This window comes from Amaranthus tricolor, chromosome 7, assembly GCF_026212465.1.
Source record: "Amaranthus tricolor cultivar Red isolate AtriRed21 chromosome 7, ASM2621246v1, whole genome shotgun sequence".
Taxonomy (NCBI): Eukaryota; Viridiplantae; Streptophyta; class Magnoliopsida; order Caryophyllales; family Amaranthaceae; genus Amaranthus; species Amaranthus tricolor.
Genome location: NC_080053.1, coordinates 21309814 through 21323367, shown reverse-complemented (window position 1 = coordinate 21323367; position 13554 = coordinate 21309814).

Genomic DNA, 13554 nt, shown 5'->3' with positions numbered 1-13554 from the left:
AACACTATAATATATACCTAATAGTGTTGTGTGTCAAGTTGCGTGCAAAACAAACCAAGTTTGAGCCGCTTTATGCGTGAAAGTGCCAAAAAAAGCTTAAAATCGCATAAAATCGCAACTTAACACGTAATTTCTATCATATGACTACGTTTTTAAAAACTAACCACTTGAAAAAAATAATACATACCAAATAATGTTGTGTGCAAAGTTGTGTGCAAAACAAACCAAGTTTGAGCTGATTTATGCACGAAAGTGCCAAGAAAGTTTTAAAACGTATAAAATTGCTATTTAACACGTAGTTTCTAGCATATGACTATGATTTTCAATTCTAACCACTTCAACACAATAATATATACCAAATAGTGTTGTGTGCGAAGTTGCATGCAAAACACACCAAGTTTCAGCTGCTTCATACACGAAAGTGGCAAGAAAGCTTAAAAACGCATAAAATCGCATCTTAACACGTAATTTCTAGCATATGACTATGATTTTAAATTCTAACAACTTCCACATAATAATATATACCAAATAGTGATGTGTGCCAAGTTGCGTGAAAAACACACAACGTTTGAGCCGCTGTATTCACGAAAGTGCCAAAAAAGCTTTAAAACGCGTAAAATCGCAACTTAACTCGTAATTTCTAGCATATGACTATGATTTTAAAAACTAACCACTTCAAAATAATAATATATACCAAATAATGTTGTGTGCAGAGTTGTGTGCAAAACAAACCAAGTTTGAGCTCATTTATGCGCGAAAGTGCCAAGAAAGTTTAAAAACGTATAAAATTTCTACTTAACACGTAGTTTCTAGCATATGACTATGATTTTAAATTCTAACCACTTCAACACAATAATATATACCAAATACTGTTGTGTGCCAAGTTGCGTGCAAAACAAACCAAGTTTCAGATGCTTTAAACGGGAAAGTGCCAAGAAAGCTTAAAAACGCATAAAATCGCATCTGAACACGTAATTTCTAGCATACGACTATGATTTTAAAATCTAACAACTTCCACTTAATAATATATACCAAATAGTGTTGTGTGCCAAGTTGCGTGAAAAACACACCACGTTTGAGCCGCTTTATGTACGAAAGTGCCAAAAAAGCTTTAAACGCATAAAATCGCAACTTAACACGTAATTTCTAGCAGATGACTATGATTTTAAAATCTAACCACCTCAACATAATAATATATACCTAATAGTGTTGTGTGCCAAGTTGCGTGCAAAATAAACCAAGTTTGACCTACTTTATGCGCGATAGTGCCAAAAAAGCTTAAAAACGCATAAAATCGCAACTTAACACGTAATTTCTTGCATATGACTATGATTTTCAATTCTAACCACTTCAACACAATAATATATACCAAATAGTGTTATGTGCCATGTTCCGAGCAAAACAAACCAAGTTTGACCTGTTTTATGCGCGAAAGGGCTAAAAAAGCTCAAAAATGCATAAACTTGCAACTTAACACGTAATTTCAAGCATATGACAATGATTTTCAATTCTAAACACTTCAAAACAATAAAATACACCAAATAGTGTTGTGTGGTAAGTTTCGTGCAAAACAAACCAAGTTTACGTTACTTTATGCGCGAAAGTGGCAAAAAAATTGAAAAATGCATAAAATCGTCACTTAACACATAATTTCTAGCATATGACTATGATATTCAATTCTAACCACTTCACCAATATAACATATACAAAATAGTGTTGTGTGGTAAGTTTCGTGCAAAACAAACCAAGTTTATTTTACTTTATGCGCGAAAGTGCCAAAAAAGCTGAAAATTGCATAAAATCGCAACTTAACAAATAATTTCTAGCATATGACTATGATTTCAAATTATAACCACTTCAACACATTAATATATACCAAATAGTGTTATGTGCCATGTTCCGTGCAAAACAAAGAAAGTTTGAGCTGCTTTATGCGCGAAAGTGTCAAAAAAGCTAAAAAATGCATAAAATTGCAACTTAAAACGTAATTTCTAGCATATGACTATGATTTTCAATTCTAACCACTTCAACACAATAATATATACCAAATAGTGTTGTGTGGCAAGTTTCGTGCAAAAAGAACCATGTTTATTCTACTTTATGCGCAAAAGTGCCAAAAAAGCTAAAAAATGCATAAAATTGCAACTTAACACGTAATTTCTAGCGTATAACTATGATTTTAAATTCTAACAACTTCCACATAATAATATATACCAAATAGTGTTATGTGCCAAGTTGCATGAAAAACACACCACGTTTGAGCCGCTTTATGCACGAATGAACCATAAAAGCTTTAAAAACGCATAAAATCGCAACTTAACAAGTAATTTCTAGCATATGACTATGATTTTCATAACTAACCACTTCAAAACAATAATATTTACCAAATAATGTTGTGTGCAAAGTTGTGTGCAAAACAAACCAAGTTTGAGCTGATTTTTTCGCGAAAGTGCCAAGAAGGTTTAAAAACGTATAAAAACGATACTTAACACTTAGTTTCTAGAATATGACTATGATTTTCAATTCTAACCACTTCAGCACAATAATATATACCAAATAGTGTTGTGTGCCAAGTTGCGTGCAAAACAAGCCAAGTTTTAGCTACTTTATACACGAAAGTGCCATGAAAGCTTAAAAACGCATAAAATCGCATCTTAACATGTAATTTCTAGCATATGACTATGATTTTCAATTATAACAAGTTCCACATAATAATATATACCAAATAGTGTTGTGTGCCAAGTTGCGTGAAAAACACACCACGTTTGAGCCGCTTTATGCACGAAAGTACCAAAAAAGCTTTAAAACGCATAAAATCGCAACTTAACACCTAATTTCTAGCAGATGACTATGATTTTAAAATCTAACCACTTCAAAACAATAATATATACCAAATAATGTTGTGTGCAAAGTTCTGTGCAAAACAAACCAAGTTTGAACTTATTTATGCGAGAAAGTGCCAAGAAAGTTTAAAAACGTATAAAATTGTTACTTAACACGTAGTTTCTAGCATATGACTATGATTTTAAATTCTAACCACTTCAACACAATAATATATACCAAGTAGTGTTGTGTGCCAAGTTGCGTGCAAAACAAACCAAGTTTCAGCTGCTTTATACACGAAGATGCCAGGAAATCTTAAAAACGCATAAAATCGCATCTTAACAAGTGATTTCTTGCAGATGACTATGATTTTCAAATCTAACCACTTCAACATAATATATATACCTAATAGTGTTGTGTGCCAAGTTGCGTGCAAAACAAACCAAGTTTGAGCAACTATATGCGCGAAAGTGCCAAAAAAGTTTAAAAATGCATAAAATCGCAACTTAACACGTAATTTCTAGCAGATTACTATGATTTTCGATTCTAACCACTTCAACACTATAATATATACCTAATAGTGTTGTGTGTCAAGTTGCGTGCAAAACAAACCAAGTTTGAGCCGCTTTATGCGTGAAAGTGCCAAAAAAAGCTTAAAATCGCATAAAATCGCAACTTAACACGTAATTTCTATCATATGACTACGTTTTTAAAAACTAACCACTTGAAAAAAATAATACATACCAAATAATGTTGTGTGCAAAGTTGTGTGCAAAACAAACCAAGTTTGAGCTGATTTATGCACGAAAGTGCCAAGAAAGTTTTAAAACGTATAAAATTGCTATTTAACACGTAGTTTCTAGCATATGACTATGATTTTCAATTCTAACCACTTCAACACAATAATATATACCAAATAGTGTTGTGTGCGAAGTTGCATGCAAAACACACCAAGTTTCAGCTGCTTCATACACGAAAGTGGCAAGAAAGCTTAAAAACGCATAAAATCGCATCTTAACACGTAATTTCTAGCATATGACTATGATTTTAAATTCTAACAACTTCCACATAATAATATATACCAAATAGTGATGTGTGCCAAGTTGCGTGAAAAACACACAACGTTTGAGCCGCTGTATTCACGAAAGTGCCAAAAAAGCTTTAAAACGCGTAAAATCGCAACTTAACTCGTAATTTCTAGCATATGACTATGATTTTAAAAACTAACCACTTCAAAATAATAATATATACCAAATAATGTTGTGTGCAGAGTTGTGTGCAAAACAAACCAAGTTTGAGCTCATTTATGCGCGAAAGTGCCAAGAAAGTTTAAAAACGTATAAAATTTCTACTTAACACGTAGTTTCTAGCATATGACTATGATTTTAAATTCTAACCACTTCAACACAATAATATATACCAAATACTGTTGTGTGCCAAGTTGCGTGCAAAACAAACCAAGTTTCAGATGCTTTAAACGGGAAAGTGCCAAGAAAGCTTAAAAACGCATAAAATCGCATCTGAACACGTAATTTCTAGCATACGACTATGATTTTAAAATCTAACAACTTCCACTTAATAATATATACCAAATAGTGTTGTGTGCCAAGTTGCGTGAAAAACACACCACGTTTGAGCCGCTTTATGTACGAAAGTGCCAAAAAAGCTTTAAACGCATAAAATCGCAACTTAACACGTAATTTCTAGCAAATGACTATGATTTTAAAATCTAACCACCTCAACATAATAATATATACCTAATAGTGTTGTGTGCCAAGTTGCGTGCAAAATAAACCAAGTTTGACCTACTTTATGCGCGATAGTGCCAAAAAAGCTTAAAAACGCATAAAATCGCAACTTAACACGTAATTTCTTGCATATGACTATGATTTTCAATTCTAACCACTTCAACACAATAATATATACCAAATAGTGTTATGTGCCATGTTCCGAGCAAAACAAACCAAGTTTGACCTGTTTTATGCGCGAAAGGGCTAAAAAAGCTCAAAAATGCATAAACTTGCAACTTAACACGTAATTTCAAGCATATGACAATGATTTTCAATTCTAAACACTTCAAAACAATAAAATACACGAAATAGTGTTGTGTGGTAAGTTTCGTGCAAAACAAACCAAGTTTACGTTACTTTATGCGCGAAAGTGGCAAAAAAATTGAAAAACGCATAAAATCGTCACTTAACACATAATTTCTAGCATATGACTATGATATTCAATTCTAACCACTTCACCAATATAACATATACAAAATAGTGTTGTGTGGTAAGTTTCGTGCAAAACAAACCAAGTTTATTTTACTTTATGCGCGAAAGTGCCAAAAAAGCTGAAAATTGCATAAAATCGCAACTTAACAAATAATTTCTAGCATATGACTATGATTTCAAATTATAACCACTTCAACACATTAATATATACCAAATAGTGTTATGTGCCATGTTCCGTGCAAAACAAAGAAAGTTTGAGCTGCTTTATGCGCGAAAGTGTCAAAAAAGCTAAAAAATGCATAAAATTGCAACTTAAAACGTAATTTCTAGCATATGACTATGATTTTCAATTCTAACCACTTCAACACAATAATATATACCAAATAGTGTTGTGTGGCAAGTTTCGTGCAAAAAAAAACCATGTTTATTCTACTTTATGCGCAAAAGTGCCAAAAAAGCTAAAAAATGCATAAAATTGCAACTTAACACGTAATTTCTAGCGTATGACTATGATTTTAAATTCTAACAACTTCCACATAATAATATATACCAAATAGTGTTATGTGCCAAGTTGCATGAAAAACACACCACGTTTGAGCCGCTGTATGCACGAATGAACCATAAAGGCTTTAAAACGCATAAAATCGCAACTTAACAAGTAATTTCTAGCATATGACTATGATTTTCATAACTAACCACTTCAAAACAATAATATTTACCAAATAATGTTGTGTGCAAAGTTGTGTGCAAAACAAACCAAGTTTGAGCTGATTTTTTCGCGAAAGTGCCAAGAAGGTTTAAAAACGTATAAAAACGATACTTAACACTTAGTTTCTAGAATATGACTATGATTTTCAATTCTAACCACTTCAACACAATAATATATACCAAATAGTGTTGTGTGCCAAGTTGCGTGCAAAACAAGCCAAGTTTTAGCTACTTTATACACGAAAGTGCCATGAAAGCTTAAAAACGCATAAAATCGCATCTTAACATGTAATTTCTAGCATATGACTATGATTTTCAATTCTAACAAGTTCCACATAATAATATATACCAAATAGTGTTGTGTGCCAAGTTGCGTGAAAAACACACCACGTTTGAGCCGCTTTATGCACGAAAGTACCAAAAAAGCTTTAAAACGCATAAAATCGCAACTTAACACCTAATTTCTAGCAGATGACTATGATTTTAAAATCTAACCACTTTTAAAACAATAATATATACCAAATAATGTTGTGTGCAAAGTTCTGTGCAAAACAAACCAAGTTTGAACTTATTTATGCGAGAAAGTGCCAAGAAAGTTTAAAAACGTATAAAATTGTTACTTAACACGTAGTTTCTAGCATATGACTATGATTTTCAATTCTAACCACTTCAACACAATAATATATACCAAGTAGTGTTGTGTGCCAAGTTGCGTGCAAAACAAACCAAGTTTCAGCTGCTTTATACACGAAGATGCCAGGAAATCTTAAAAACGCATAAAATCGCATCTTAACACGTGATTTCTTGCAGATGACTATGATTTTCAAATCTAACCACTTCAACATAATATATATACCTAATAGTGTTGTGTGCCAAGTTGCGTGCAAAACAAACCAAGTTTGAGCAACTATATGCGCGAAAGTGCCAAAAAATTTTTAAAATGCATAAAATCGCAACTTAACACGTAATTTCTAGCAGATTACTATGATTTTCGATTCTAACCACTTCAACACTATAATATATACCTAATAGTGTTGTGTGTCAAGTTGCGTGCAAAACAAACCAAGTTTGAGCCGCTTTATGCGTGAAAGTGCCAAAAAAAGCTTAAAATCGCATAAAATCGCAACTTAACACGTAATTTCTATCATATGACTACGTTTTTAAAAACTAACCACTTGAAAAAAATAATACATACCAAATAATGTTGTGTGCAAAGTTGTGTGCAAAACAAACCAAGTTTGAGCTGATTTATGCACGAAAGTGCCAAAAAGTTTTTAAAACGTATAAAATTGCTATTTAACACGTAGTTTCTAGCATATGACTATGATTTTCAATTCCAACCACTTCAACACAATAATATATACCAAATAGTGTTGTGTGCGAAGTTGCATGCAAAACACACCAAGTTTCAGCTGCTTCATACACGAAAGTGGCAAGAAAGCTTAAAAACGCATAAAATCGCATCTTAACACGTAATTTCTAGCATATGACTATGATTTTAAATTCTAACAACTTCCACATAATAATATATACCAAATAGTGATGTGTGCCAAGTTGTGTGAAAAACACACAACGTTTGAGCCGCTGTATTCACGAAAGTGCCAAAAAAGCTTTAAAACGCGTAAAATCGCAACTTAACTCGTAATTTCTAGCATATGACTATGATTTTAAAAACTAACCACTTCAAAATAATAATATATACCAAATAATGTTGTGTGCAGAGTTGTGTGCAAAACAAACCAAGTTTGAGCTCATTTATGCGCGAAAGTGCCAAGAAAGTTTAAAAACGTATAAAATTTCTACTTAACACGTAGTTTCTAGCATATGACTATGATTTTAAATTCTAACCACTTCAACACAATAATATATACCAAATACTGTTGTGTGCCAAGTTGCGTGCAAAACAAACCAAGTTTCAGATGCTTTAAACGGGAAAGTGCCAAGAAAGCTTAAAAACGCATAAAATCGCATCTGAACACGTAATTTCTAGCATACGACTATGATTTTAAAATCTAACAACTTCCACTTAATAATATATACAAAATAGTGTTGTGTGCCAAGTTGCGTGAAAAACACACCACGTTTGAGCCGCTTTATGTACGAAAGTGCCAAAAAAGCTTTAAACGCATAAAATCGCAACTTCACACGTAATTTCTAGCAGATGACTATGATTTTAAAATCTAACCACCTCAACATAATAATATATACCTAATAGTGTTGTGTGCCAAGTTGCGTGCAAAATAAACCAAGTTTGACCTACTTTATGCGCGATAGTGCCAAAAAAGCTTAAAAACGCATAAAATCGCAACTTAACACGTAATTTCTTGCATATGACTATGATTTTCAATTCTAACCACTTCAACACAATAATATATACCAAATAGTGTTATGTGCCAAGTTCCGTGCAAAACAAACCAAGTTTGACCTGTTTTATGCGCGAAAGGGCTAAAAAAGCTCAAAAATGCATAAACTTGCAACTTAACACGTAATTTCAAGCATATGACAATGATTTTCAATTCTAAACACTTCAAAACAATAAAATACACCAAATAGTGTTGTGTGGTAAGTTTCGTGCAAAACAAACCAAGTTTACGTTACTTTATGCGCGAAAGTGGCAAAAAAATTGAAAAATGCATAAAATCGTCACTTAACACATAATTTCTAGCATATGACTATGATATTCAATTCTAACCACTTCACCAATATAACATATACAAAATAGTGTTGTGTGGTAAGTTTCGTGCAAAACAAACCAAGTTTATTTTACTTTATGCGCGAAAGTGCCAAAAAAGCTGAAAATTGCATAAAATCGCAACTTAACAAATAATTTCTAGCATATGACTATGATTTCAAATTATAACCACTTCAACACATTAATATATACCAAATAGTGTTATGTGCCATGTTCCGTGCAAAACAAAGAAAGTTTGAGCTGCTTTATGCGCGAAAGTGTCAAAAAAGCTAAAAAATGCATAAAATTGCAACTTAAAACGTAATTTCTAGCATATGACTATGATTTTCAATTCTAACCACTTCAACACAATAATATATACCAAATAGTGTTGTGTGGCAAGTTTCGTGCAAAAAAAACCATGTTTATTCTACTTTATGCGCAAAAGTGCCAAAAAAGCTAAAAAATGCATAAAATTGCAACTTAACACGTAATTTCTAGCGTATGACTATGATTTTAAATTCTAACAACTTCCACATAATAATATATACCAAATAGTGTTATGTGCCAAGTTGCATGAAAAACACACCACGTTTGAGCCGCTGTATGCACGAATGAACCATAAAGGCTTTAAAACGCATAAAATCGCAACTTAACAAGTAATTTCTAGCATATGACTATGATTTTCATAACTAACCACTTCAAAACAATAATATTTACCAAATAATGTTGTGTGCAAAGTTGTGTGCAAAACAAACCAAGTTTGAGCTGATTTTTTCGCGAAAGTGCCAAGAAGGTTTAAAAACGTATAAAAACGATACTTAACACTTAGTTTCTAGAATATGACTATGATTTTCAATTCTAACCACTTCAACACAATAATATATACCAAATAGTGTTGTGTGCCAAGTTGCGTGCAAAACAAGCCAAGTTTTAGCTACTTTATACACGAAAGTGCCATGAAAGCTTAAAAACGCATAAAATCGCATCTTAACATGTAATTTCTAGCATATGACTATGATTTTCAATTCTAACAAGTTCCACATAATAATATATACCAAATAGTGTTGTGTGCCAAGTTGCGTGAAAAACACACCACGTTTGAGCCGCTTTATGCACGAAAGTACCAAAAAAGCTTTAAAACGCATAAAATCGCAACTTAACACCTAATTTCTAGCAGATGACTATGATTTTAAAATCTAACCACTTCAAAACAATAATATATACCAAATAATGTTGTGTGCAAAGTTCTGTGCAAAACAAACCAAGTTTGAACTTATTTATGCGAGAAAGTGCCAAGAAAGTTTAAAAACGTATAAAATTGTTACTTAACACGTAGTTTCTAGCATATGACTATGATTTTCAATTCTAACCACTTCAACACAATAATATATACCAAGTAGTGTTGTGTGCCAAGTTGCGTGCAAAACAAACCAAGTTTCAGCTGCTTTATACACGAAGATGCCAGGAAATCATAAAAACGCATAAAATCGCATCTTAACACGTGATTTCTTGCAGATGACTATGATTTTCAAATCTAACCACTTCAACATAATATATATACCTAATAGTGTTGTGTGCCAAGTTGCGTGCAAAACAAACCAAGTTTGAGCAACTATATGCGCGAAAGTGCCAAAAAAGTTTAAAAATGCATAAAATCGCAACTTAACACGTAATTTCTAGCAGATTACTATGATTTTCGATTCTAACCACTTCAACACTATAATATATACCTAATAGTGTTGTGCGTCAAGTTGCGTGCAAAACAAACCAAGTTTGAGCCGCTTTATGTGTGAAAGTGCCAAAAAAAGCTTAAAATCGCATAAAATCGCAACTTAACACGTAATTTCTATCATATGACTACGTTTTTAAAAACTAACCACTTGAAAAAAATAATACATACCAAATAATGTTGTGTGCAAAACAAACCAAGTTTGAGCTGATTTATGCACGAAAGTGCCAAGAAAGTTTTAAAACGTATAAAATTGCTATTTAACACGTAGTTTCTAGCATATGACTATGATTTTCAATTCTAACCACTTCAACACAATAATATATACCAAATAGTGTTGTGTGCGAAGTTGCATGCAAAACACACCAAGTTTCAGCTGCTTCATACACGAAAGTGGCAAGAAAGCTTAAAAACGCATAAAATCGCATCTTAACACGTAATTTCTAGCATATGACTATGATTTTAAATTCTAACAACTTCCACATAATAATATATACCAAATAGTGATGTGTGCCAAGTTGCGTGAAAAACACACAACGTTTGAGCCGCTGTATTCACGAAAGTGCCAAAAAAGCTTTAAAACGCGTAAAATCGCAACTTAACTCGTAATTTCAAGCATATGAATATGATTTTAAAAACTAACCACTTCAAAATAATAATATATACCAAATAATGTTGTGTGCAGAGTTGTGTGCAAAACAAACCAAGTTTGAGCTCATTTATGCGCGAAAGTGCCAAGAAAGTTTAAAAACGTATAAAATTTCTACTTAACACGTAGTTTCTAGCATATGACTATGATTTTAAATTCTAACCACTTCAACACAATAATATATACCAAATACTGTTGTGTGCCAAGTTGCGTGCAAAACAAACCAAGTTTCAGATGCTTTAAACGGGAAAGTGCCAAGAAAGCTTAAAAACGCATAAAATCGCATCTGTACACGTAATTTCTAGCATACGACTATGATTTTAAAATCTAACAACTTCCACTTAATAATATATACCAAATAGTGTTGTGTGCCAAGTTGCGTGAAAAACACACCACGTTTGAGCCGCTTTATGCACGAAAGTGCCAAAAATGCTTTAAACGCATAAAATCGCAACTTAACACGTAATTTCTAGCAGATGACTATGATTTTAAAATCTAACCACCTCAACATAATAATATATACCTAATAGTGTTGTGTGCCAAGTTGCGTGCAAAATAAACCAAGTTTGACCTACTTTATGCGCGATAGTGCCAAAAAAGCTTAAAAACGCATAAAATCGCAACTTAAAACGTAATTTCTTGCATATGACTATGATTTTCAATTCTAACCACTTCAACACAATAATATATACCAAATAGTGTTATGTGCCAAGTTCCGTGCAAAACAAACCAAGTTTGACCTGTTTTATGCGCGAAAGGGCTAAAAAAGCTCAAAAATGGATAAACTTGCAACTTAACACGTAATTTCAAGCATATGACAATGATTTTCAATTCTAAACACTTCACAACAATAAAATACCACAAATAGTGTTGTGTGGTAAGTTTCGTGCAAAACAAACCAAGTTTACGTTACTTTATGCGCGAAAGTGGCAAAAAAATTGAAAAATGCATAAAATCGTCACTTAACACATAATTTCTAGCATATGACTATGATATTCAATTCTAACCACTTCACCAATATAACATATACAAAATAGTGTTGTGTGGTAAGTTTCGTGCAAAACAAACCAAGTTTATTTTACTTTATGCGCGAAAGTGCCAAAAAAGCTGAAAATTGCATAAAATCGGAACTTAACAAATAATTTCTAGCATATGACTATGATTTCAAATTATAAGCACTTCAACACATTAATATATACCAAATAGTGTTATGTGCCATGTTCCGTGCAAAACAAAGAAAGTTTGAGCTGCTTTATGCGCGAAAGTGTCAAAAAAGCTAAAAAATGCATAAAATTGCAACTTAAAACGTAATTTCTAGCATATGACTATGATTTTCAATTCTAACCACTTCAACACAATAATATATACCAAATAGTGTTGTGTGGCAAGTTTCGTGCAAAAAGAACCATGTTTATGCTACTTTATGCGCAAAAGTGCCAAAAAAGCTAAAAAATGCATAAAATTGCAACTTAACACGTAATTTCTAGCGTATGACTATGATTTTAAATTCTAACAACTTCCACATAATAATATATACCAAATAGTGTTATGTGCCAAGTTGCATGAAAAACACACCACGTTTGGAGCCGCTTTATGCACGAATGAACCATAAAAGCTTTAAAACGCATAAAATCGCAACTTAACAAGTAATTTCTAGCATATGACTATGATTTTCATAACTAACCACTTCAAAACAATAATATTTACCAAATAATGTTGTGTGCAAAGTTGTGTGCAAAACAAACCAAGTTTGAGCTGATTTTTTCGCGAAAGTGCCAAGAAAGTTTGAAAACGTATAAAAATGATACTTAACACGTAGTTTTTAGAATATGACTATGATTTTCAATTCTAACCACTTCAACACAATAATATATACCAAATAGTGTTGTGTGCCAAGTTGCGTGCAAGACAAGCCAAGTTTCAGCTACTTTATACACGAAAGTGCCTTGAAAGCTTAAAAACGCATAAAATCGCATCTTAACATGTAATTTCTAGCATATGACTATGGTTTTCAATTCTAACAAATTCCACATAATAATATATACCAAATAGTGTTGTGTGCCAAGTTGCGTGAAAAACACACCACGTTTGAGCCGCTTTATGCACGAAAGTGCCAAAAAAGCTTTAAAACGCATAAATTCGCAACTTAACACCTAATTTCTAGCAGATGACTATGATTTTAAAATCTAACCACTTCAACATAATAATATAAACCTAATAGTGTTGTGTGCCAAGTTGCGTGCAAAATAAACCAAGTTTGACCTACTTTATGCGCGAAAGTGCCAAAAAAGCTTAAAAACGCATAAAATCGCAACTTAACACGTAATTTCTTGCATATGACTATGATTTTCAATTCTAACCACTTCAACACAATAATATATACAAAATAGTGTTATGTGCCAAATTCTGTGCAAAACAAACCAAGTTTGAGCTGCTTTATGCGCGAAAGTGCCAAAAAAGCTGAAAAATGCATAAAATTGCAACTTAACACGTAATTTCAAGCATATGACAATAATTTTCAATTCTAAACACTTCAAAACAATAATATACACCAAATAGTGTTGTGTGCCAAGTTGCGTGAAAAACACACCACGTTTGAGCCGCTTTATGCACGAAAGTGCCAAAAAAAGCTTTAAAACGCATAAAATTGCAACTTAACACGTAATTTCTAACAGATGAATATGATTTTCAAATCTAACAACTTCGACATAATAATATATACCTAATAGTGTTGTGTGCCACGTTGCGT